Raw genomic sequence first — 25694 nt, 5'->3', positions numbered from 1 at the left:
CATTAAAACCTGAACTCTGCACAACTGACCCTATTAATTTCTCCTCTACAGGACTTATTTCTGTTTCATTTTCTGAAGCGTCTTTTCCACTATAAGTGAGACAGATTTTAGTATGACAGTGCTAGTTGCTCAGTCATGTCTTACTTTTTGCAACTCCATGGACTGTAGCCCACCAGGCTCCTCTGTTCATGGAATTCTCCAGCCAAGAATACTGGAGTGGGTAGCCATTCTCTTCTCCTAGGAATCTTCTCAACCCTAGGGGTGGAACTCAGGCCTCCTTCATTTCAGTTGGATTCTTTATCATCTGAGCCACCTGGAATCCCTTCAGTAGGATAATTCTTGATAATATATTACATCCTGCTACTGAGAAGTCATATATATTTTTTTAATTTTTATTTTTAATTTCTTTATTTTAATTGGAGGCCAATTACTTTACAATATTGTAGTGGTTTTTGCCATACACTGACATGAATCAACCATGGGTGTCTATGTGTTCCCCATCCTGAACCTCCCTCCCACCTCCCTCCCCATCCCATCTCTATGAGAAGTCATATTTACCTGGAGTTATAAAGACTTTAGTTCTGTTGAATATATATTGTTTTCACTCATTCTACGTTCCAAGTCATATACTGTATAGTGGAAATATAAACAGGCATACTTCCTTTCTCCTAATATTTGACTGGTAGGCAAGACATACACTCAAAATATAACTTCAATATAGTAAGATCAATAAGAAAAGAAACGTTATTGAAATTAGGATTATTAAAGGGAAAAACTAGGATGTTTTTGCTACCTAAACTGAAATAAACTGCTGAGATTTGGGGTTATTATTTCACCATAACCTAATATTAATATAATAGAAATTTTTAAAAGTCTCATCTTCTATCAACTGAATTAGCCTGGTGAGATTAAATATATTTTAAAATGCAACTCAGATATCAAAAAACATTTCTGTAAATTGCCAGATGGCCAACATTTTAGGCTTTGTGGAGCAAATATGTTTCCTGTCACATGTTCTTTTTATTATTTTTATTAATAGGCTTTAATTTTTTAGAATTGTTCTAAATTTTCAGAAAAACTGAGCATATAATATAGAGTTCCAATGCTCTTTGTACAACTGTACCAATTATTAACAATTTATATTAACATGTGCATTTGTTATAATGAACAGATATTATCATACTATTATAAACATAAGTCCATAATTTGTTCACATATTCTTAGTCTTTTACTATCATCCTTTTTATGTCCCATGATCCTATCCAAGATTTGACATCATATTTATTGTCACATCTTATTTAGCTCCTCTTGACTGTGGCAGTTTCTGACTTTCCTTGTTTTCCATGATTTTGAAAGTCTTCAGGTGTTAGGAAATATGCCTCTCTAATGGAATTTGTCCAATATTTTTCTCATTATTAGACTAGAGATATGGGTTTGGAGATGGAAGATCACAGAGGTAAAATGTCATTTTCTCATATTGTTTCAAGGGTACACACTATCAATATGATTTATGGTTGCTAATATTGGCCTTGATCACCTAGATGAGGTAGTTTTGTAAAATTTCTCCATTGCAAAGTTGCTTGTCTCCCTCATTTCTCTATACTCTTTAGAGGTAAGTCAGTATACACAGCTCACATTTAGAAATAGGAAGTTATGATCCCTTCTTTTGTTTTCAAATAATATTTAAAGATTTAAAATTCATTTTTATTTCATATATAGTACATAAATGTGAGATAGATTGGGACTGGTCTGAAAACAATAGTTTGTTGCGATCAATCTAGTTTGCTAATTATTTTTTTCTATTTATCATAAATGACATGGATAGATATAATAATGCTATATAAATGTATTACTAAATACAAAATGTATTACTAAAAGCATTTTTATTATTGATTTAATTGAATTTAGGTTCAGATTGTATTTTAACTAATTTTTTAAAATTTATAGTTTAATACATGCTTAATATGCTACAGCTACATGACATGGTATAGAGTGGAAGCTATGAGTTTATATATTTTCCAGATCATTAAGCAAATACCCCAGTGATATGTACTGAATGATCATTTTTACAGTAGAGTTAGGGTTTGAAATCTACTTTTGGTCCACAGGAAAAAAAACAACAAAAACACTCATCTTTGATTTGGCCCACTTTACCTGCATTTTGTAATGACTGGACAACAGTAAGATGGGCATACCATTTGTGAATAATATGTAAAATCTGAAAACCAGCATTATTTTATTAAAGATATAATAAATTCTCTCTCATAAATTATATATAAAGAAAAAAATTGCTAATATTTAGGAAAGTACTCAAGTTAAAAATAATATATAAAAAACAAAATTTATAAGCCCTAAATATACTTTATTTTTAAAAATGCATAAAATCCATGCATATTTAGCTATTAGTTGTTCAGGGGGGTTATCTCTCTATATCTCTGTCTTTCTATCTATCTATCTATTTCAGTACTTGCAAATAAAATGTTAGACAGCATGATTTTACAAGTTTCTAATTTAAAAGCCTCAGTAGAAGCAAAAAGCATTTGTAAAGATAAGGTTTATTTATTCAGGTGCTATTTGAGGTTTGTGAAAGAAACCACTATGGCAATTTTAAAATTATAGTGGTAAAACAGAAAGATAAGAATATTAATTAATATATGTTTTGAGACAAAATACATAAAAGTTGATAAATGAAGAGGAAAAATAGCACATATTTTCAATTTATATCTAAAGTGAACTGAAGTCGCTCAGTCATGTCCAACTCTTTGTGACCCCATGAACTATAGCCCACCAGGCTCCTCCACCCATGGAATTTTCTAGGCAAGAGTACTGGAGTGGGTTGCCATTTCCTTCTCCAGTGAATCTTTCCAACCTGGGGGTCGAACCTAGGTTTCCCACATCGCAGGCAGATGGTTTACCATCTGAGTCACCAGGGAATCCCAATTTATATCTATATTATACCTTAAACTTCTATTAGTTTCTATTAGTATAAATAATACTAATGATGCCATTTTAAAATTTTCTCACTAAGAAATATTGACTCCAGATGTTTGATGTTATCACCTGTGAAAGAGAATCAGTATCTACTGGTCTACACAATTAGTTACATTACAAAACACCTCTGAAGTTGATACCATCAACTCAGAACAACTTGGTGGCAAAGAGATTTTATAGTCATTGTCTGAAACTATCTTCAAACTTACAAACTCAAGCTCTCTGAGCATTCTTAACTCACATATAACTTTAAAGTGAAAGCAAAGCCATTTATCCATTTATGGACCCAATTAATAATAGTAAGTTTTAAAAGCACACTATTCTTCACTTAATCTTCTTATAGAAAGCTTAGAAGAATCAGAACTGGTAAAGATTAGGAGACTATCAAACTAATTCCAATCAAATTTATGGAGTATGTAATTTGATGTTGATACAAGGAGCCACCAACTGGGTTCCATCTATCTTTATAGTTTTATATAACAGGTAATATTTCAACCTACTCCAAATAACTCCCACTTCTTAGAGTTCCCTGAGCATAAATCATTGACATTAGCATGAAAATTCCCTTATCAATTCTGTTAATCAATAAAAAACTATCACTATAATTACATGAAGGAAAATAGACTTTAAAGCTGTCTCTAAAGACAAAGAAGGTAATTATATGATAAATGGGTCAATTCAATAGAAAGTTGTAACAGCTATAAATATATATGCTTCTAACATAAAAGCACCTACATTATTAAGCAAATATTACTAAATAGATCACCCAGACATAACATCAACAAAGAAACAATTGACTTGAAAAAATGCTCAGTTTCACTGGTCATCAGGAAATGCAAATCAAAACCACAATGAGATACTACTTCACATCTGTTGGAATGGCTAATATCAAAAAGACAAATGATAAGCACTGGCAAGGATGTGGAGAAACAGAAATGCTAATACACTGTTGGTGAGACTCTAAATTGATGCAATTATAATGGAAAACTATGCAGTTTCTCAAAAAATCAAAAATAGACCTATATTGTGATCCAGCAAACCCACTTCTGGGTAAATATCCATTGTAAGTGTTCTCATCACACATACACACACACACACACACACACACACACACACACACACAGGTTCTATGTTAAATGAAGGCTATTATTAATTAGTTTGAATATGGGTTATTCCACAATGTACTATACATCTTAAATCTGTACAAGTTTTATTCATTAATTATACTTCAATAAAGCTGGGGTGGGAGAAGTAAGAAAGCTAAAATATAGAGGATTAAGACCAAGAAAAGATGGTTCCTTAAAAAGACTGGTAAAGACTCTGCCTGCAATGCAGGAGACCTGGGTTTGATCCCTCAGTTGGGAAGATCCCATGGAGAAGGGAATGGCAACCCACTCCAATATTCTTGACTGGAGAATTCCATGGACAGAGGAGGCTGGCAGGCTACAGCCCATGGGGGTGGCAAAGAGTTGGATATAGCTGAGCAACTAACACTTTTAAAAAGACTAATAAGGTAGATGAAATCCAGGAAATACAGAATACTGCAAAAAATAAAACTTACACTGAGTTTGCTAAATGATGGAACCAATTCCAATTATTTTGTCTTTGAAAACTCCATTTTATGCTCTCTCCAACTCTGTGTTGTTATCATTACTGGTTCTGTCTATCTAGTTTCCAGGCACATGATGGAAATGCAATGTCCTACCATGTTTGTTGTTAGGTATGGGCCATGTTACTTTTTCTTTTTATTTTTAATCAATTAAATGTGGGTAGAAATAGCATTTGTCAATTTTAGGCAAAGATTTTGAGAGCCATTATGTGATTCACCATATTTTTTCTTACTACACAGAGATTGTACAAATATGTGTCAGAAAAATTATATAAAACTTGAATATTAGGACATAAGATTAAAAGGTAGACAGAATGTCCTATCAATGACATATGATGGTGGAGTTCAATCAAGGGCTTCTATGGGAGCATATTAATTTTTAAGAGTTATTTATTTCATTTTTATTGAAGGATAATTGTTTTACAGAATCTTTTATTTTTAATTGGAGGGATATTTGGTTTATGATATCATGTTGGTTTCTGCCATAAACGGTGTGAATCAGCCATTAGTATACATATGCTCTCTCCCTCTTGAACCTCTTTCTCACACTCCACCCCATCCCACTCCTCTAGGTTGTCACAGAGTACTGGTTTTTTTTAAAGACACCTTCACAGCTGTAAAAATTCTGTAACTGAGACTTAAAATGAACTTTGAGGCCACACTTAACAATTAGAAAGAAATAAGTTGAAAAACTACATGATCCCCAAGGAAAGCATATTGTCCAGTACCACCCACTTCATATATGACCAAAAAAACTTGCCTTGCCAAAATTCTGAATATGTACCAAGTATGCTTTTTTCACTCCCAAGATTAACATATGGATATTTTGAATATTGAAGGGAAAAAAACAAAAACGTGGAGAAAATGATCAGAAATCCTGAGGGGGAAGAATTTTTTTTTTTTAATTGGGATGTGTGAGTGTTTAAAATATGGAGAGAAAGTGTTCTAGTTTCATTCTTTTACAGGTGGATGACCAGTTTTCCCAGCACCACTTGTTAAAGAGGTTGTCTTTTTTCCATTGTATATCCTTGCCTCCTTTGTCAAAGATAAGGTGTCCATAGGTATGTGGATTTATCTCTGGGCTTTCTATTCTGTTCCATTGATCTATATTTCTGTCTTTGTGCAGTACTATACTGTCTTGTTGACTGTGGCTTTGCAGTAGAGCCTGAAGTCAGGCAGGTTGATTCCTCCTGTTCCATTCTTCTTTCTCAAGATTGCTTTGGCTATTCGAGGTTTTTTGTATTTCCATACAAATTGTGAAATTATTTGTTCTAGTTCTGTGAAGAATATGATTGGTAGCTTGATAGGTAGTGTGTTGAATCTATATATTGCTTTGGGTAGTATACTCATTTTCACAATATTGATTCTTCCAATACATGAACACGGTATATTTCTCCATCTATTTGTGTCCTTTTTTGTTTCTTTCATCAGTGTTTTATAGTTTTCTATGTATAGGTCTTTTGTTTCTTTAGGTAGATATACTCCTAAGTATTTTATTCTTTTTGTTGCAATGGTGAATGGTATTGTTTCCTTAATTTCTCCTTCTGTTTTCTCATTGTTAGTGTATAGGAATGCAAGGGATTTCTGTATGTTAATTTTATATCCTGCAACTTTACTATATTCATTGATTAGGTCTAGTAATTTTCTGGTAGAGTCTTTAGGATTTTCTATGTAGAGGATTAAAGATCTAAATGTAAGACCAGAAACTATAAAACTCCTAGAGGAGAACATAGGCAAAACACTCTCTGACATAAATCACAGCAAGATCCTCTATGACCCACCTCCCAGAATATTGGAAATAAAAGCAAAAATAAACAAATAGGACCTAATGAAACTTAAAAGCTTTTGCACAAGAAAGGAAACTATAAGCAAGGTGAAAAGACAGCCTTCAGAATGGGAGAAAATAATAGCAAACGAAGAAACAGACAAAGGATTAATCTCAAAAATATACAAGCAACTCCTGCAGCTCAATTCCAGAAAAATAAATGACCCAATCAAAAAATGGGCCAGAGAACTAAACAGACATTTCTCCAAAGAAGACATACAGATGGCTAACAAACACATGAAAAGATGCTCAACATCACCCATTATCAGAGAAATGCAAATCAAAACCTCAATGAGGTACAATTACACGCCAGTCAGGATGGCTGCTATCCAAAAGTCTACAAGCAATAAATGCTGGAGAGGGTGTGGAGGAAAGGGAACCCTCTCACACTGTTGGTGGGAATGCAAACTAGTACAGCTGCTATGGAGAACAGTGTGGAGATTCCTTAAAAAACTGGAAATAGAACTGCCGTATGTCCCAGCAATCCCACTCCTGGGCACACACACCGAGGAAACCAGATCTGAAAGAGACACGTGTACCCCAGTGTTCATCGCAGCACTGTTTATAATAGCCAGGACATGGAAGCAACCTAGATGCCCATCAGCAGACGGATAGATAAGAAAGCTGTGGTACATATACACAATAGAATATTACTCAGCCATTAAAAAGAATGCATTTGAATCAGTTCTAATGAGATGGATAAAACTGGAGCCCATTATACAGAGTGAAGTAAGCCAGAAAGATAAACACCAATACAGTATACAAACACATATATATGGAGTTTAAAAAGATGGTAACGATAACCCTATATGCAAGACAGAAAAAGAGACACAGATGTATAGAACAGACTTTTGGACTCTAAGGGAGAAGACAAGGGTGGGATGATCTGAGAGAACAGCATCAAAACATGTATATTATCAAGTGTGAAACAGATCGCCAGTCCAGGTTGGATGCATGAGACAAGTGCTCTGGGCTGGTGCACTGGGATGACCCAGAGGGATGGGGTGTGGAGGGAGGTGGGAGGGGAGTTCAGGATGGGGAACACATGTAAATCCATGGCTGATTCATGTCAATGTATGGCAAAAACCACTACAATATTGTAAAGTAATTAGCCTCCAACTAATAAAAATAAATGGGAAAAAAATTCCATAATAATTCTAAGTGGGAAAAGAATTTGAAAAAGAACAGATACTTGTGTGTATAACTGAATCAACTATGTTGCACCCTTGAAACTCACAAGTGTTAATCAACTATACTCCAATAATAAAAGAATCACAATTTGAAAAAATAAAATAAAATAAAATATGGAGAGAAATACTGCCTCTCTGCCCTGACTTTTCACCTGCCACTGTATTTGTTAAACACTATTTGTCACATACCAGTGATGACACACCACTGTTGCAGGTATTTCATTGATATTAGACAGAAGACATAAAATGGTGAGCAGGTGAGAAAAACAGGTATAGACTGACCAGGATGGGTTTAATAGCAATCTGGATTTTCAAATCAGTGGGTAAATATGTCATGTTTTAAATTCAACACCTTGTTTTAAATTATTTGTTTTCATTAATAATCTTGGAAAAAATCATATATGTCATGTTATTAAGGAAATAAAATAAAATTGAGACATTAAAATTCAAAGCCAGTGTTCTCTTCTTACTTATTTGATCACATATGTAACTGTTTTGCTATGTGAAATATTTTTCTGTTCCTATACCAAAATCACACAATTTTAAGCTTGTAAAGTGGTAATGCATTTAATTGATTGTTGTATACTTATTCACTTATCATTTTCCTTCATAGAAACATTTTAATTATTTGCACTGATTTATTCTTCCAAGTGAACTTTAGAAATGGACACATTTTAAACATTTCTTTAGTATTTTGTTTGCAATATTAAATTTATAATTTTTATAACATAAATAATTACAATATTACCAAGGTGGTAAAACTATGGAGGAAAATTAGAAGGTATGACAGTGATGTAAGAGCTTATTTAAAATTTAATCTGGAGGATAATATTTAAACTGATACTTAAAGGATAACTAACACATGAATATTGATTTTTGTATTTTCACTTTGTAAGTGGGCGCTTTAATGAATCTTATTTGTAGGTGTAATAGCTTTTCAATTGATTTCTCTAAGGTTTAAAGGTAGACTATTATGTCAACTACTGATAATGGAAATTTTCATCTCTTTCAATAGAAATTAGTGAAACTTCCAGGAAATAATTAAATCATATCAGTAATAGTGGGCATCAACCTTTTACTCTTGCCTGTAACTAGAGTTAAGTCAAGTCATATCTTGTTTGTGTGATGTATCTTCCAATACTACTTTTAATGAAAAGAATATATTCTGACTCCAAAATATGAGTCTGTGTCTGTGTGTAAAGTCATTATATAATAAAACAATCAATTGATAAACTGGTTTCTGAAGAAACTATGATATAGCTATTTATGAGGTACACTTTTTTCAGTTATATTCTTTTTTTGACAATATATTGGTATGCTTGTTGACCACACATTTCAACAGCTCATAATCTGAAATTGAATGTCATTTGTCACTTTTCTTGCTCTTTTTGTCTGTATTGTCTCCCTTTACAAACAGACACACACACAGACTCAATTTTTAGCAGATTTATATATATATATATATATATATAGCTGAACAATTTATGTCAACTCTTTATCTCTGTAAAAGTATATTAGTTATGTAAATTATTATATCTCTTGTTTATGGATTATTAAATACCTATCAGAATTACCAATATAAATATTTTTTATTAACCTGTTAGCATGAAAAACATATAGAACAAATATGAACATATTACAGGAAAATGTAGAATATTTTTACTTGTGTTAGGGTAATATTTTTCAGATGACTTTTCAATATTTCTCAAAATTTTTAGAGCAGTATTTTATATTTATATTATTTTCAGTAAAATATAAATATTACATAGAATTGATGGTTTTTAAAGCTAACAGATATCAACTATCACTTATCAGATTTGTACCTCAACCTGATACTTAGTTCATATTTCTAAATTAATCTATAATTCCAATTAGTTTACAATTCCTGTAAAATTCTGTATTATTTTTTCGTATTTCAATACTAGTACCCACAGAGTGATTATCCATGTACATGTTTCATAAGAAGGCATTGATTTCAGAACATAATAGAACATGAGCAAGGATCACTGATCTTTTCAGTATGTTTCTTTTCCATTAATCAAGTGTGTTTTATTACAGATAATCTAGGTTATGCTACGGAAACACTCTCCATAAACTCTCAGTGGATTGAGTATTCATCTCTATTCCACACTGCAAGTTCCATGTAGGAACTGTGGGCCATAGTTGAGAGAGTCCTTTATTATATGAAGTCATCTAGAGACTCAGATTCATTATGGTAACAGCATCTCAATAAGTGACCTCAGAATACACTGTGTCAGGGGGAAAATAAAACTTTAGAGTAGCATATAATCACTCTGCCTTGTATTTCATTGGTCAGACTTATCACATGTCAATTCTGAGCTCAAATGCAAAAAAAACTGGTTAATGTAAGGTATCAAACAGATTTTTTGTCAAACATTAATTTTTATTAATGTTTGGGTTGCCAAATACCACTTTGTTTCTGTTTTTGCACATTTTAGTTTTTAAGACATCAACCATCCCCACAGGGAACAACCCAACAATTCATTCAGTCACAGTACCCAGCTCAAATTCCAAAACGTCTGCGTGCTGTGAGGTAATTTCAATAATAGGTCTAGTTGCAGTGGCTCTTAATTTGAAAAAAAAAAACAAACAAAAAACAACTATGAACTAAAGGACATACACACTCCTAATAGTCAGTGGTGAAATAAGCTCTGGTCATCTAACTGCACTAGCTTCTCCTTATCAGAAAGGAAGGAGTTAAACAGTGTTGGTGAATATTAATTGATTATATCTTGATTCTGCTATATAGGATCTATATCATGGTGAATTGTTTTCTATGATGCTACCCTGCAATCGGGAAGATACTTCTTTTTCTTTTTGGCTTCTGATGAGGGTGTGAGCCTATCCTGGACTTGGTCAAATGTTTAAACTCATGACCAATTAAAGAATTTGAGGGAAGGAGCAAAAGTCTCAAATAGTAACAGCAGTTTTATTTTGACTACTGTTATCTCAGATTTGTACTTGCTTTAGCAATATTACTCTCTCAAAACAGAGTAAAATTTTTCTCTATTTGCTGTTAGCCCAATGTATATGTTAGCAAATATTCAAACTTACAGTTCTCAAAGTATAATTTCACATTGATAAATATTATTTCACATATTTTATATCTGAATGAATATATATATATACATATATATATATATACACATACAAACATACACACATATATGTATGTATATAAATGTGCTGTGTATATATTCTCATGTTGAAATCTTGGGCTTCTGGGCAAAAGTTATAGCCCAATTTTCTCAAAATCTGTTAATTTGATTCTGAGGTTTAACTGTCTTCCATATCCTTAATCTGATCTTTGCCCCTGAGGCACTTGAATCCTGAGAATTTTTTTTAAATAAATGGGAAGGCTACACTCTTTTATATTTGCCAAAGTGCTGAATTTTGATATAGTTTTGCCTCTCAAAAATCTTTATCAATTATCTCCTATGGTTTGAGCCTCATAGCATCAAGGTCCAAAGTTCCAGATTATTTTTACTTCCTTTCATTTCTGCTTTTCAGCAAATTCTTTCCTTATCTTATCTCTTTCTGGTAATACTTGATAAAATTCAGTCAGTAACAACCAAAAACACTAATACCTTTTGTTTTTTTTTTTAAACCACTTCCCCTAGAACTGTAAAATAATTGGACATGCAATCAGCCTTGCAAGCTTTTTCAGAGATGTGATGTCATCAAATATTCTTCTACTATTTAAAAGTGACATCTATCCAGCCTCTGCTAGTTGTTTCCTCCACTTCCAACTTATAAGCCTGTCACACATTTAGATTTGTTGAAATGGCACTCTACTCCCCAAACTATTACCTCATTAGTCAGGCAGTGTCAGATCATGCTGCAATATCAAAGAAATCCAAAGCATTAGTGGTTTAAAAAACACACACTTTGCTTAGTCTCCATGTCCAACTCAGGTCAGCGGTTGAGCTGTGTTCTACACAATTACTCAACGTACAAGGTTATATGAGGTTCCAAGTTATAATATCACCATGTCACTTCTAAAAGTGACTAGGAGAGTGTTGAAGAGAGACCCAGAAGGTCATAAAATGACTTTTCCTAGCTTTATTGGTCACTACTTGCTAGACAGTGTCAAAGACAACCTTACCATTCTCCTCAGACAAAAATTTAGACTGGTTTCTTCCTGCCTCTAAGCGCTGTGCTGTGTGCTGTGCTTAGTCACTCATTCGTGTCTGACTCTGCAACCTCATGGACTGTCAGGCTCCTCTGTCCATGGGGATTCTCCAAGCAAGAATACTGGAGTGGGTTGCCATGCCCTCCTCCAGGGGATCTTCCAAAGACAGGGACTGAAACGAGATCTCCTGAAATGCAGACGGACTCTTTACAATCTGAGCCACCAGGGAAGCCTGGTTCTAAGCCCTGGACCTCTCCAAAAGAGAGCATTTATTTCAGAATACTTATAGTTGTAAATTTTCACTCTGCCTTTTTCAAATGTAAAACTTTTTAAAGGCACATCTAACCCGGGACTGTCTTTCTCCAGGAGATGGGAGCCATTCCTTTGAAATGTGATCCTCAAAGACAATACTGACCCTACCTTGGTTAGAAATTGCTAGGTAGTCAGTGAAGGACTTGAAGACCTAGATTTTGTTTTCAATCAACATCCTGCTCCATTAACCTAGAGCTATACCCTTTGTTCCAAATTCCTGGAATGTGTCCTTGGCCTTCCCTAGTGGCTCAGATGGTAAAGAATCTGCCTGCAATGCAGGAGATCTGTGTTTGATCCCTTGGTTGGGAAGATCCTCTGGAGAAGGACATGGCAACCCACTCCAGAGGTCTTGCCTAGAGAATCCTACGGATAGGATCACAGAGAGTCAGACAGGACTGAAGCGATTTGGCACTCATGCATGCCCTTGGTCTGATAAATTATCGGCACTTAGATCCAGGCAAGAGCAGTAATTAACTTCTGTTCCATATACCTGAGGGAAAAACAACTGGTGATCAATAATCTTTAGCCCATACAGCTGGTCCATTGTAAAATGGCCAGGGGGCATGAAAGAGGCAGCGACTTAATCCGAGGATCAAGAGAAGCCATAAAGATGTTATGTTAAACATTTTGACCTTTAAACTGATCGGTTAAAAAGGGCTTATTTTAGAGACAGGAGCCAACCAAAAATGTACAAATTAATACTGATAAGGATATAAACTGCTGTAAGACTTTGGGGTACACTTTAGCCCCTCTCAGTGCCAATGCTGAGGGCTTTGCGCTTTCTTTCTCTTTAATAAATCCTATTTGTTTGCTACCATAAGTGTTTGCGAGTTTGTTAAGTTGATTCTTTGACGCTGCAAACAATAACTGGGATTCCGTTTCAACCTCTCAGTCTACCTGAGGGCTGGGAAAAGGGAACAGGGAAGAAGCAAAAGACGACTTAGGAAACAGACTTGCTCCAACTTATAAAATTGCCTCTTGGTACAGTAAGAGGATGTTTACCTTTCTTTGGATCAAGCTAATTAGCAAACACAGTAGGCCTAAAATCCCTTTGCCCTAGCCTTTAAAACCTCTGCAGCCCCCCTTTTCAGTAGAGTTGAGCTAAGACTGACTTTAGGACTCTCTCTCTATTGCAAGAGCCTTGAATAAAGTCTTGCCGATTTAACTTTGTCTGGGGGAATATCTGCCTTGACAATGGAAGCTAGAAATTGTAAGAAGGATGGAAAAAATAGAAGAACAAGATAAGTATTCAACAGGAAATCAATCCTGAATATTCATTGGAAAGACTGATGCTAAAGTTCCTATTCTTTAGGTACCTGATGTGAAGAGCTGAGTCATTGGAAAAGACCCAGAAGCTGGGAAAGTTTGAGGACAATAGAAGGAGGGGGACAGAGTATGATACGGTTGGATGACATCACCAACTCAATGAACATGAATTTGAGCAAACTATCCCCCGGGGTTTGCTCTCATCTTCTAACCACCCCCTTCTTTCGTGGGCTTCCCTGTTGGCTCAGTGGTAATGAATCTGCCTGCCAATGCAGGGTACACAGGTTCAATTCCTGGCCATAGAAGATCCCCTGGAAAAGGAAATGGCAACCCACTCAAGTATCCTTGCCTGGGAAATCCTATGGGCAGAGGAGCCTGGTGGGCTACAGTCCATGGAGTAGCAAAATGATTGGATATGATTTAGTGAGTAAACACCAACAACAACTGGGAGATAGTGGAGGACAGAGGAGCCTTGTGTGTTATAGTCCATGATGTCGCAAAAGTTGGACACGACTTAACAACTGAAGAAAAAACAATAATATGTGGATTTAGTAATATTTGTCCTCTTGGATATGGTAGAAACATCCTTAGTCATTACTTCTTCAACATTACTTATTCCTGGTGTGCCTATATTTCTTAGCTTTCATATTTCCCTAATATCACTTCTAATCCAGCATTTCTGTTAGTGCTTTCTTTTTTTGATAAGCTGTATTATGAATGATAATTTAAAAACAAAGCATTTTAATATATTAGACCTCCAATTTGTTTTTCTAGGTTCTATCAATGTCTAATTTGGTATCTTGTGATAGTAAGTAGTGAATACATTTCTCGCATAGTTAAGAATTTAAATATGAAAGAACAGTACCACTAACTAGCTTATCTTTTTAATACCACTTTATGATGTAAATAAACTAGAATCTCACTTTCAAAAACTGTGTATTAGGTTGTTCTCTGATAAAAGTAAATTTGGGCTTCGCTCGTGGCTCTTATGGTGAAGAATCTATCTGTGATGTGGTAAAGTCACTTGGAAAAAGAAGAAACAGAACTTATCCCTTCATCAACTGCATTTTTTTAAATTGAAATATGGTTGACACACATTATTAGTTTAAGGTGGACTACATAATGATTTGATATTTCTATACATTATGAAATGATTAACACAAAAAAATCTGGTAACCATCTGTCCCCATACAGTTATTACTATATTACTGACCACATTCCCTATGCTGAATATTACATCCCTATGACTTATTTTGTAGCTAGAAGTTGGTATCTCTTAATCTCTTCAGCTGTTTCACCCACTCTCTCACTACTTCCTTTCAGAAACCATTTGTTTTTACCCTGTGTATTTCTGTTTTTCTTTTGTTTTGTTTGTTTTGCTTTTTATATTCCTCATATAAGTGAGATCCTGTGACATTTTTTAACACCCTCTTGATTCATCCATGTTGTCACAAATGGCAAAATTATTTTTCTTTCCTTTTTAATAGCTGAATAATAATTGCACATGTGTGTGTGTGTCTATGCCATATCTTCTTTATCCATTCAAATATCCATTCAAATCCATTCAAATATCCATTCAAATATGGACACTTAGAATGCTTCCATAACTTGGCCATTGTAAATAAAGCTGCAGTAAACATTGGAGTTTTGCTTTTTTTAGGTATATATCCAGAAGTGAAATTGCTGGATCATATGCAAGCTCTACTTTTAGTTTTTTGAGGAAATGCCATACTGTTTTTCATGATGGCTACAATTTTCAATCCCATTAATAGTACAAAGGGGGGTTCCCTTGCTGTCCACATTCTTGCCAACACTTATTATTTGTGGTTTTTTTTTCACTGTTGTTGTTGTTGTTTTGTTTTGATGATAACCATTCTGATAGCCAGGTGTAAGGGAGTATCTCATTGTCATTTTGACATGCATTTCCTTGATGATTAGTGATGTTGAACATTTTTTCATGTGTTGCCTGGCCATCTCTTTCTGTGTATAAATGTCTGCTCAGGTCATCTGTCCATTTTTAGCCCAACTGGTTTTTTCTGATAGTGAGTTACATCAGTTCTTTGTATATTTTATTAAACCTTTATTGAATATATCATTTGTGAAAAAGCCTTCTATTCAGTAGCTGGCTTTTTCATTTTGCTAAAAGACTTCTTCAATGTACAAAAGCTTTTTAGTTTGATGTAGTTTAATGCAGTCCCATTTGTTTATTTGTTCTTGTTTCCCTTGCTTGAAGAGACAGATCCAAAACCATATTGTCAGACCAATGTCAAAGAGCATACTATTTTTTTTAAATGAGTTTTTCAATTTTAGATCTTACATTTAAGTCTTTCATCCATTTTGAATTTATTTTGGTATAGTATGAGAAGGTAGTCCAGTTTTCCCAACATTATTTACTGAAGAGACTGTGTTTCTCCATTGTACATTCTTGCCTCTTTTGTCATCAATTTATTTCCCATATTTGGGGGTTCATTTATGGGCTGTCTATTTTATTCCTTTAATCTCTGGTCTTGTTTTTGTGTGCCAGTCCCATGATATTTTGAGTCTGAGTTCAGGGAGTGTGCTACCTCCAACTTTGTTCCTTCTGAAAATTTATTTTGCCATTCAGGGTCTCTTGAGGGTGTTTTGTCTGTTTGTTTTATTCTCTTGATGTGGTGTTTTTATCAGGTTTTGATATGAGGGTGATACAGGCCTCACAGAGTGAGTTCAGAAGGATCCTTATGTTTTCAATTGATTGAAATAATTTAAGAAGGATGGGTGCTGAAACTTCTTTAAACAGATGTTAACATATCTTTCGATCTTAGGTAGAATTCACCTGTGAAACTCTCTGGTGCTAGACTTTTGTTGTTGTTTCAATTACAATCCAATTTAATTACTAGTAATTGGTCTATTCATATTTTCTATTTCTTCCTGATTCAGTCATCAGAGATTGTACCTTTCTAGGATTTTATTAATTTCTTCCAGGCTTCTTTAGCACATAATTACTCTTAGTAATCTCTTATGGTCCTTTGTATTTCTGTGGTGTCCTCTGTGAATTTTTTCTCTTTCATTTATTTGGGCTTTCTCTGTTTTATTGATGAGTCTGACTAAAGGCCTATCAATTTTCTTTATCTTCTGAAAGAATCAGTTCTTAGTTTCATTTTTTTTCCTATGTCTTTTTAGTCTCTATTTCATTCATTTCTGCGCTGATCTTTATTATTTAATTTCTTCTATTAACTTTGGGTTTTGCCTGTTCTTCTGGTTTCTTTAGGGGTAAGGTTAAATTGTTTATTTGAGATTTTTCTTATTCCAAAAATAGGCTTGTAAACATCCCTCTTAGACCGGCTTTTGCTGCATCCCATAGATTTTGGGTCCAATTTCATTTGTCTCTAGATTTAAAAAAAAATTATTTGATTTCCTCAGTGACCTACTGGTAATTTGGTAACATGTCATTTAACTTCCCGTGCTTGTGTTTTTTCCAGTTTCTTATAGTTGATTTCTTGCCTCATACCACTGTAGTTAGAAAAGATGCTTGATGCAATTTTAATCTTCTTCTGTTTATTGAGACTTCTTTTGTATCCCAGCATGTGCTGATCCTGTGCTGTATTTTAGTACTTTTATGATTACTGCATTTATTCCTCTGTATTCTGCTGCTTTTGGATGGAATGTTCTATAGAAAACCACTAAGTTCATCTGGTAAAATATGTCCTTTAAGGCCAGTGTTTCCTTATTGATTTTCTGCCTGGATATTCTGTCCATTGATATAAGTAGGGTGTTAAAGTCCCCTGCTATTATTGTGCTAGTATCAACTTCACCTATAAGCATATGATATAAACACTTTTTATTCAGCAAATTTGTTTTTCCATTGATTCATAACACTTTTCTTTTGTAATAAGCACTTTCAGCAGCAATGACCTCAAGTAAAGGAAACAGATTTTAATGAATATTGCATATTCACTTCATTAAAAAGTTTATTCTGAATTGTTGACTTTTAAAAAATATCTATTAACTTTTACCATTTATGAGTAGGACTACAATCATAACTATGGGAGATAAATGTGATGAGGCATTTTCAAAATCTTCAAATTTTGATGTTATTTCAGGAAGATCATTAACATATAACAAACATATAATAACACAGACAACTTTAGAATATGCATTTAAATATCACTTTTGTGAAACATGACTTTGCTTAGATAACAAGACTATCCTCTAAACAAGATTCTCCTATGTAGTTCTTATCCACAGTGTAGGCAAGTTTCTGAGTTACTTTTAAATCATTGTTTACTTTTCTATAATATTTATTCTATTTTTAAAGCACCTAAAATGCATTTAGGTTATGTCTTTGACATTTGAGTTGCCTTTTAAACACTGTTTAATCAGGCAGTCCCTATGAATATTCCTTGTGCAGTCATTCTCATAATGATGCTATCTTCTAGTACTGATGCTGTTGATGTTGTGATAGAGTATTAACAACAAAACATTAAAGCTTAGTTCACAGTAGGCTATGTTTTTAGTATTTTTATGATTATCACATTATTCTTGTAAGAAAATTACTATTGAATTATACGTCCATTAGAATTATTGCTAAATTTCAAGAGATGTATTATATTGAAAAGTGAAAGTTGCTCAGTCATGTCTGACTCTTTGTGACCCCATGGACTATACAGTCCATGTGGCTAGCCTTTCCCTTCTCCAAGGGATCCTCCCAACCCAGGGATCAGACCTGCACATGGATTCTTTACAAGCCAAGCCACAAGGGAAGCTCTGTGTTACATTGCTGCTTCTCAAATTGGTTCCTTCTTTCTAATACAGACCTTAGAACATGACAACACTTGGTAAATGTTTATTAAATAAATGGATGGATGAATAAATGAATAAATGTAATGCTTGAAGGCCAAATGCATTATTTTATTGGTCTACCAATATTACTGTAGAAATAAAAAGCAAATTACCTTTGAAGTGTTCATTTTCTTATTGATATAGTCTAATCTGGAACAATTCAAGCATTCATGTATGATACATGCATCTTAAGATTTCTGAATCTGTTGTATAACTTTATAAATTTATAAAGAATTCCTTATTATATGTTTAAGAATAAAGCCACATAGTTTACAAAATTAATCTTCAATGTTTTAATGTGATTAATTTTTTATTTGCTTATATGTTATAAATATTATTGGGAAAATAAATGCATTTATCCATTTACTCAGATATTAAACAATATTCATTATGGGGTGTATAAGAAATCCATTGAAAAAGACATAAAAGTACTCACTCAAAATAAGCTTCTATTTTGAGAAACGAAGTAGAATAAAATATTTTCCAGTAGTTAGAAGTGCTCTCGAGAGCCTAAAGCATTGTTTCCAAAAGAGAATGAAGAAATCATAATTTTGAGTAGCCAGGAAAAATAAAATAAAAAAAAATGTTTAAATTAGAGAGGATTTGAGCTAGACTAAAACAATAAGAAGAAAAATATCCAATCATCAGAGAGAACAGGAAATGCACATTTTTAAAACAGAGAAAATAACTGCTTGGAATATTTGAAAGATAAAATAATGCTCCCTGTGGTTTCTGTCTGAAGAATGGATTATAAAACGAACATATAGAGTGAGAGAAAGGTTAGGATACTACAGCAATTGCCCAGTCAAAAGGAAATGGTGGCTGGTTATGGATGACAGCTGAGTTAATTTTTATATTTATGAGATTTGGTATATATTTCAATAATATAGCAAACAGAATTAACTGATAAATTGTAGGGAGAAAGATAAAGTTTAAGAAACAAAGATAACCTCAAGATTAGACTTATTTTCCTTTTTCCTTCATCCTCCTTTCTCTTTCATTTTCTCTCTCTCTCTTTCTTTTTTACTCTTAATACATGGGGGTTAGTAAATGATGAATCTATGCTTATTGGGGGAAAAAAAAACAGTAAGTTTCAGGAATACTACTTTAAGTACACAGAAAGTTTTGACATTCAACTTCCTTGGGCAGATTGACTTTTGATAAGTACAGTGATTCTTTTTCTTTTCCCTCAAAAGGTCTGGAATGGATTTAGGTAAGTTGATAAATTTGATATAGAAGATGAAATACTTTTTGAACATTTTTACATCTTTCCTCAGAAAACTATTATTTGAAACATGGAAATATATACTGAGACACTACTTTGAGCTTGTCACAAATTCATCTCTATTCTTATTTTCTACTGGGCATATATTATCATTCACATTTTTTATTTCTTGACTTGTCACCATTTATTTTCTCTTATCAGATGATTTAGATCAGAAAACAATTTCTCAGGCACAGGGAGTAGCATTCCTATAATTGTTATCCTAATATACAATATCCTGACTTGATATATGCTATCTAATAGTCATTTAAGAAGTTCAGAAATATATAGAGACATAAACTACATTAAATATATAAACATATATATGGGCTTCCCTTATAGTTCACCTAGTTGCCTATCTGCCAGCAATGCAGGAGACCCTGGTTCAATTTCTGGGTCTGGAAGATCCACTGGAGAAGAGATAGGCTGCCTACTCCAGTATTCTTGGGCTTCCATTGTAGCTCAGCTAGTAAAGAATCCGCCTGCAATGTGGAAGACCTGAGTTCAATCCCTGAGATGGGAAGATCCCCTGGAAAAGGAAAGGCTACATACTCCAGTATTCTGGCCTGGAGAATTCCATTTGTATGCAGGTCAAGAAGCAACAGTTAGAACTGGACATGGAACAACAGACTGGTCCCAAATTGGGAAAGGAGTACTTCAAGGCTATATATTGTCACTCTGCTTATTGAACTTATATGGAGAGTACATCATGTGAAATGCTGGGCTGGATGAGGCACAAGCTGGAACCAAGATTGCCGGGAGAAATATCAATAACCTCAGATATGCAGATGACACCACCCTTTTGGCAGAAAGCAGAGAGGAACTAAAGAGCCTCTTGATGAAAGTGAAAGAGGAGAGTGAAAATGTTGCCTTAAAACTCAACATTCAGAAAGCTAAGATCATGGCATCCCGTCCCATCACTTCATGGCAAATAGATGGGGAAACAGTGGCTGACTTTATTTTTGGGGCTACAAAATCACTGCAGATGGTGAATGCAGCCATGAAATTAAAAGACATTTGTTCCTTGGAAGAAAAACTATGACCAACCTAGATAGCATATTAAAAAGAAGAGACCATTCTTTGCCAACAAAGGTCCATCTAGTCAAGGCTATGGTTTTTCCAGTGGTCATGTATGGATGTGAGAGTTGAACTATAAACAATGCTGAGCACTGAAGAATTGATGCTTTTGAACTGTGGTGTTGGAGAAGACTCTTGAGAGTCCCTTGGACTGCAAGGAGATCCAACCAGTCCATCCTAAAGGAGATCAGTCTTGGGTGTTCATTGGAAGGACTGATGTAGCTGAAACTCCTATACTTTGGCCACCTGATGCGAAGTACTGACTCATTTGAAAAGGCCCTGATTTGGGGAAAGATTGAAGGCAAGAGGAGAAAGGGACGACAAAAGATGAGATGATTGGATGGCATCACCGACTCAATGGGCATGAGTTTGGGTAAACTCTGTGAGTTGGTGATGGACAGGGAGGCCTGGGTGCTGCAGTCCATGCTGTTGCAAAGAGTTGGATATGACTGAGTGACTGAACTGAAATGAACTGAACTATACGGATGTTAAAGTTGAACCATAAAAAAAGCTGATTACTGAAGAATTGATGCTTTTGAACTGTTTTGTTGGAGAACACTCATGAGATTCCCTTGAACAGCAAGGAGATCAAATCAGTCAGTCCTAAAGGAAATCAGTCCTGAATATTGGAAGGACTGATACTGAAAGCTGAAGATTCAATATTCTGGCCACCTGATGCGAAGAACTCACTCATTGGAAAAGACCCTGATGCTGAAAAAGATTGAAGGTGGGAGGAGAAGGGGATGACTGAGGATGAGATGGTTGGCTGGCATCACTGACTCAATGGACATGAGTTTGAGTAATCTTTGCGAGTTGGTGATGGACAGGGAAGTCTGGTGGGCTGTGATCCATGGGGTCACAAAGAGTCGGACACAACTGAGCAACTGAACTGAACTGATGTATGTATATATGTGTGTGTGTGCGTGTGTGTATTATATATATATATATATATATACACACACACATATATATATTTATAAACTTTTCCTATTTCTATTTATTTCTTTAGAGAACTCTTCAAGTTTATTTCTTCAAACAGATCAGATCACACCCTCCAAAATAAATATTTGGTGTGTTTTAATGCTTTATTTTGTGACTCATTATTAAAATAAGTACATATTTTAAATGTTATGTCTAGGAAGCAGATGCATAATGTTAGGCTATGTAATAATTGACTAACTTTCATTCACAAAAACATCGACTAGAATTTTTTTTCTCTATGAATATTGTTAATGATATAATATCAGAGAACACTCATGTAATAATTGCTAAGGATAATTTCTTTTTTTAAAGTTAACTTTATTTTAATATTGATATTTTAAACAACCCAGAAATGAGTTTCATTCTCACTGAACTTAATCTGAACTCAATATTGTTGGCCTTGAGATTGATTATAAAACTGGACCAGAAAAATAAAAGACATGAATCTAAGAGAAAATGAATTTTATTTCCATCTTATAGGTTACTTTTTGAAGACTAAATAAGTTAAACTATCCACTCTATTATTTTGAAGGTAATTTTCTCATGGCTTTATTCTAAAAGAATTAAGACAATGTAAATCAAGCACTGATAATTCACATTTGAGTAAGTGGGATCAAGTATATTTGCTTGGGTTTAAAAATATTCAAATCACCACCTACAACCCATAAACAAATGAACAGCAAACAAATAGAAAAACAAAACAACAAAAACAAACGAGTGAGGTGGAAAAGTTAATGAGACAATTATTGGAATTGATTTCAGGAGGGAATTACACAAACATTTTTTTTCTAATTCTTTTGTATACTATCTGATAATTAATCACAATGCCAAATTTAGGTTAACCTATTGGTTGTTTATCTTTCCATGAATGCTTTAAATTTATACTTGCTATTAAACTTTTTAATACCCTTCACACTATGCGTTTTTAACGTAGGTGTTCTCTTTCCTACACAAGTTCGTATTTCCTTGACAGAGTACCTATTTCCTCCAGATTTTCACATTCACTAGAGAATAATATAGGAATATTTCTTTTATAATTATTGAAATTGTTTATTTGTCAGTCTTATATTCAGCTATCCACTTCTGATATTATAAATGAGACTTTTTCCTGACATTGATTTTTTTTAATCAGATTTTCCAATAGTTACTTAATTTTTGCCCTCAAAAAAAATTTCTAGTTCATCAGTTATAATTCCTTAGGTATGTCTCTGCATCTTGTTAGCCACCTTTCTTCAGCTCTTGGGTTAATAGTTACTTTTATTATTTTTATTCATTTTTATATGTATATCTACATTTCCAAACCTGTCCTATCTACATAATTTTTACTATATAAAGGTCAATGTCATCATTTTTTAATACCTTCTAATTATAGTTTTAACTCCCTTCTGAGACAAATCAAAAAATATATACAATCTTATTTATTTTTTTACTTCAATTGTTAAAATATATTTTTCAAGTTTTTGTTTGTTGATTGGTTGGTAGATTCAGATCTAGTATCATTGCTAAAGTATAGTTGTAAACATAGTGAAAGGCCTGATATTTTAGCTGACTTGCAAGAAAATGTTGCCTGCTAAACATTCATGGATTTCCATCAGGAACACAAGATTATTGGGTCAGAGACAAAAAGCATCATATGACAAAGCAGAATGAGCAGCATACTTTTTTCAGTTTCCCTTGACACCAAATCCAGAAGGGGTCACACAGATGGGATGAGACAGATGTCTGCCTATGCAGAGGGCTACATCCCATTCCATACTGTGTGTGTGCACATCTCACACAAATATACATAAACATATATGTGTATACATAAAATAAATTTATACATTTATTTTCAATCAGGACTATATTCTCTCAGAGATAATTTTAATGTTTTTCTATTCTTCATATTTTCTTTATGTTTCTTGGCTCTTCATTCAACAACCAATATGGACTAGACTGATGATTGTTCAGTTCAATTGCTCATTCTTGTCCAACACTTTGTGACCCCATGGACTGCAGCACACCGGGACTCCCTGTCCATCACCAACTCCCGGAGCTTGCTCAAACTCATGTCCATTGAGTCCATGATGCCATCCAGCCATCTCATTCTTTGTCGTTCCCTTCTCCCCCTGCCTTCAATCTTTTCTAGCATCAGGGACTTTTCCAATGAGTCAGTTTTTCACACTAGGTGGCCAAAGTATTGGAGTTTCAGATTCAGCATCAGTCCTTTCAATGAATATTCAGGACTGATTTCCTTTTGGATTGACTATTTTGATCTCCTTGCAATCCAAGAGACTCTCAAGAGTCTTCTTCAACACCACATCACAAAAGCAGCACTTCTCTGGTGCTCAGCTTTCTTTATGGTCCAAATCTCACATCCATACATGACTACTGGAAAGACCATAGCTTTGACTAGACGGACCTTTGTCAGCAAAGTAATGTGTCTGCTTTTCAATGTGCTGTCTAGGTTGGTCATAACTTTCCTTCCAAGGAGTAAGCGTCTTTTAATTTCATGGCTGCAGTCACCATCTGCAGTGATTTTGGAGCCCCCCAAAATAAAGTCTGTCACTGTTTCCACTGTTTCTCCATCTATTTGCCATGAAGTGAATGGACCACATGCCATGATCTTAGTTTTCTGAATGCTGAATTGTAAGCCAACTTTTTCATTCTCTTCTTTCACTTTCATCAAGAGGCTCTTTAGTTCTTCTTTGCTTTCTGCCATAAGGGTGGTGTTATCTGCATATCTGAGGTTATTGATATTTCTTCTGGCAATCCTGATTCCAGCTTGTGCTTCAACCAGCTAGACATTTCACATGATGTACTCTGCATATAAGTTAAATAAGGAGGGTGACAATATACAGCTTTGACGTACTCCTTTCCCAGTTTGGAACCAGTCTGTTGTTCCATGTCCGGTTCCAACTGTTGCTTCTTGACCTGCATACAGATTTCTCAGAAGGCAAGACACGTGGTCTGGTAGTCCCATCTCTTGAAGAATTTTCCACAGTTTGTTGTGATCCATACAGTCAAAGGCTTTAGCATAGTCAATAATGCAGAAGTAGATGTTTTTCTGGAAATCTTGCTTTTTCGATGATTCAACAGATGTTGGCAGTTTGATCTCTGGTTCCTCTTCCTTTTCTAAATCCAGCTTGAATGCCTGGAAGTTCACAGTTCATGTACTGTAGAAGCCTGGCTCGGAGAATTTTGAGCATTACTTTGCTAGCATGTGAGACAAGTGCAATTATGCGGTACATACAAATACCGCAAAGTTTCACTAGATGATTTCCTTTTGTGAGTATTGAGACTGAATTAAAAGAGAAGTAGGTAAGTGAGAAAGATATTCTTTCTGCTAGTCATGCCTTTCTTTATATTGGTGCTACAAATACACAAGGAAGCTGGAGACTTCCTTTATTTGAAGGATTGACAAAGTGTTTCAAAGAAAAGGGTTTCTTGCATAGTTACTTAAAAATTTGTGTTTCCTTTCTTGTCCCCCTCCTGCTTCTGACCCTCCTCATCCTCCTCTTTCCCCTCATTTTTTCCCTTCTCTTCCCACTTCCCTTCCTTCTCTCCCTTCTCTTCCTGTATTTCCTCTTCTTTCTTTTTTCTCCCCTTCTGTTCTTCCCTATCCGCTTTTCCTTCCTCCTTTTCACTCTATCCAGATTTATTTTCTATTTAAGCAGTTTCAATTGATAGGTAAAACATTATTAAAATAGCCATTTCAGTTCTTCTCACCCTTAGGCTCATGTTAAGGTCCCCCATATAATGCTTTTTATTGTGTATAGATAGCTATAGACTATAATAAACACCTTAGACAGAAAACTTGTTTAAATTGACCTTTTTCATGGAGCCCTTCAATAGATTAATTCACCATTCAATACATTATTTCACCTTCTGGGGTGATAGTTCTAGCTAACAATCCTTTTCATACTTGTGCTTGAAGTTTTAACTTTTAAAGTTTAGTGTTTGTATAGTTTTGTTACCATTATTTCTTTCTCTGAAATTTAGACATTTTCTCTGACTAATACACGCATGGTAAGTTCATGCCCAAAACTATTCAGGATAAAGTAATAGATGAGAAAATAATTTTTCTTTACTCATACACTTTTCCTAATTTAATTTTATTAATCTTTTATAATGACTGGGTTTGTCATATTTTAAAATGGATTTCAAGTTAATTGTTTGCTTAGAGTTAAATGTTGTCTCTAATAATACTTCTCATATGTGCCTTGGCA

This window comes from Cervus canadensis, chromosome 9 (assembly GCF_019320065.1).
Source record: "Cervus canadensis isolate Bull #8, Minnesota chromosome 9, ASM1932006v1, whole genome shotgun sequence".
NCBI classification, from domain to species: Eukaryota; Metazoa; Chordata; class Mammalia; order Artiodactyla; family Cervidae; genus Cervus; species Cervus canadensis.
This window is presented reverse-complemented; position numbering follows the sequence as displayed.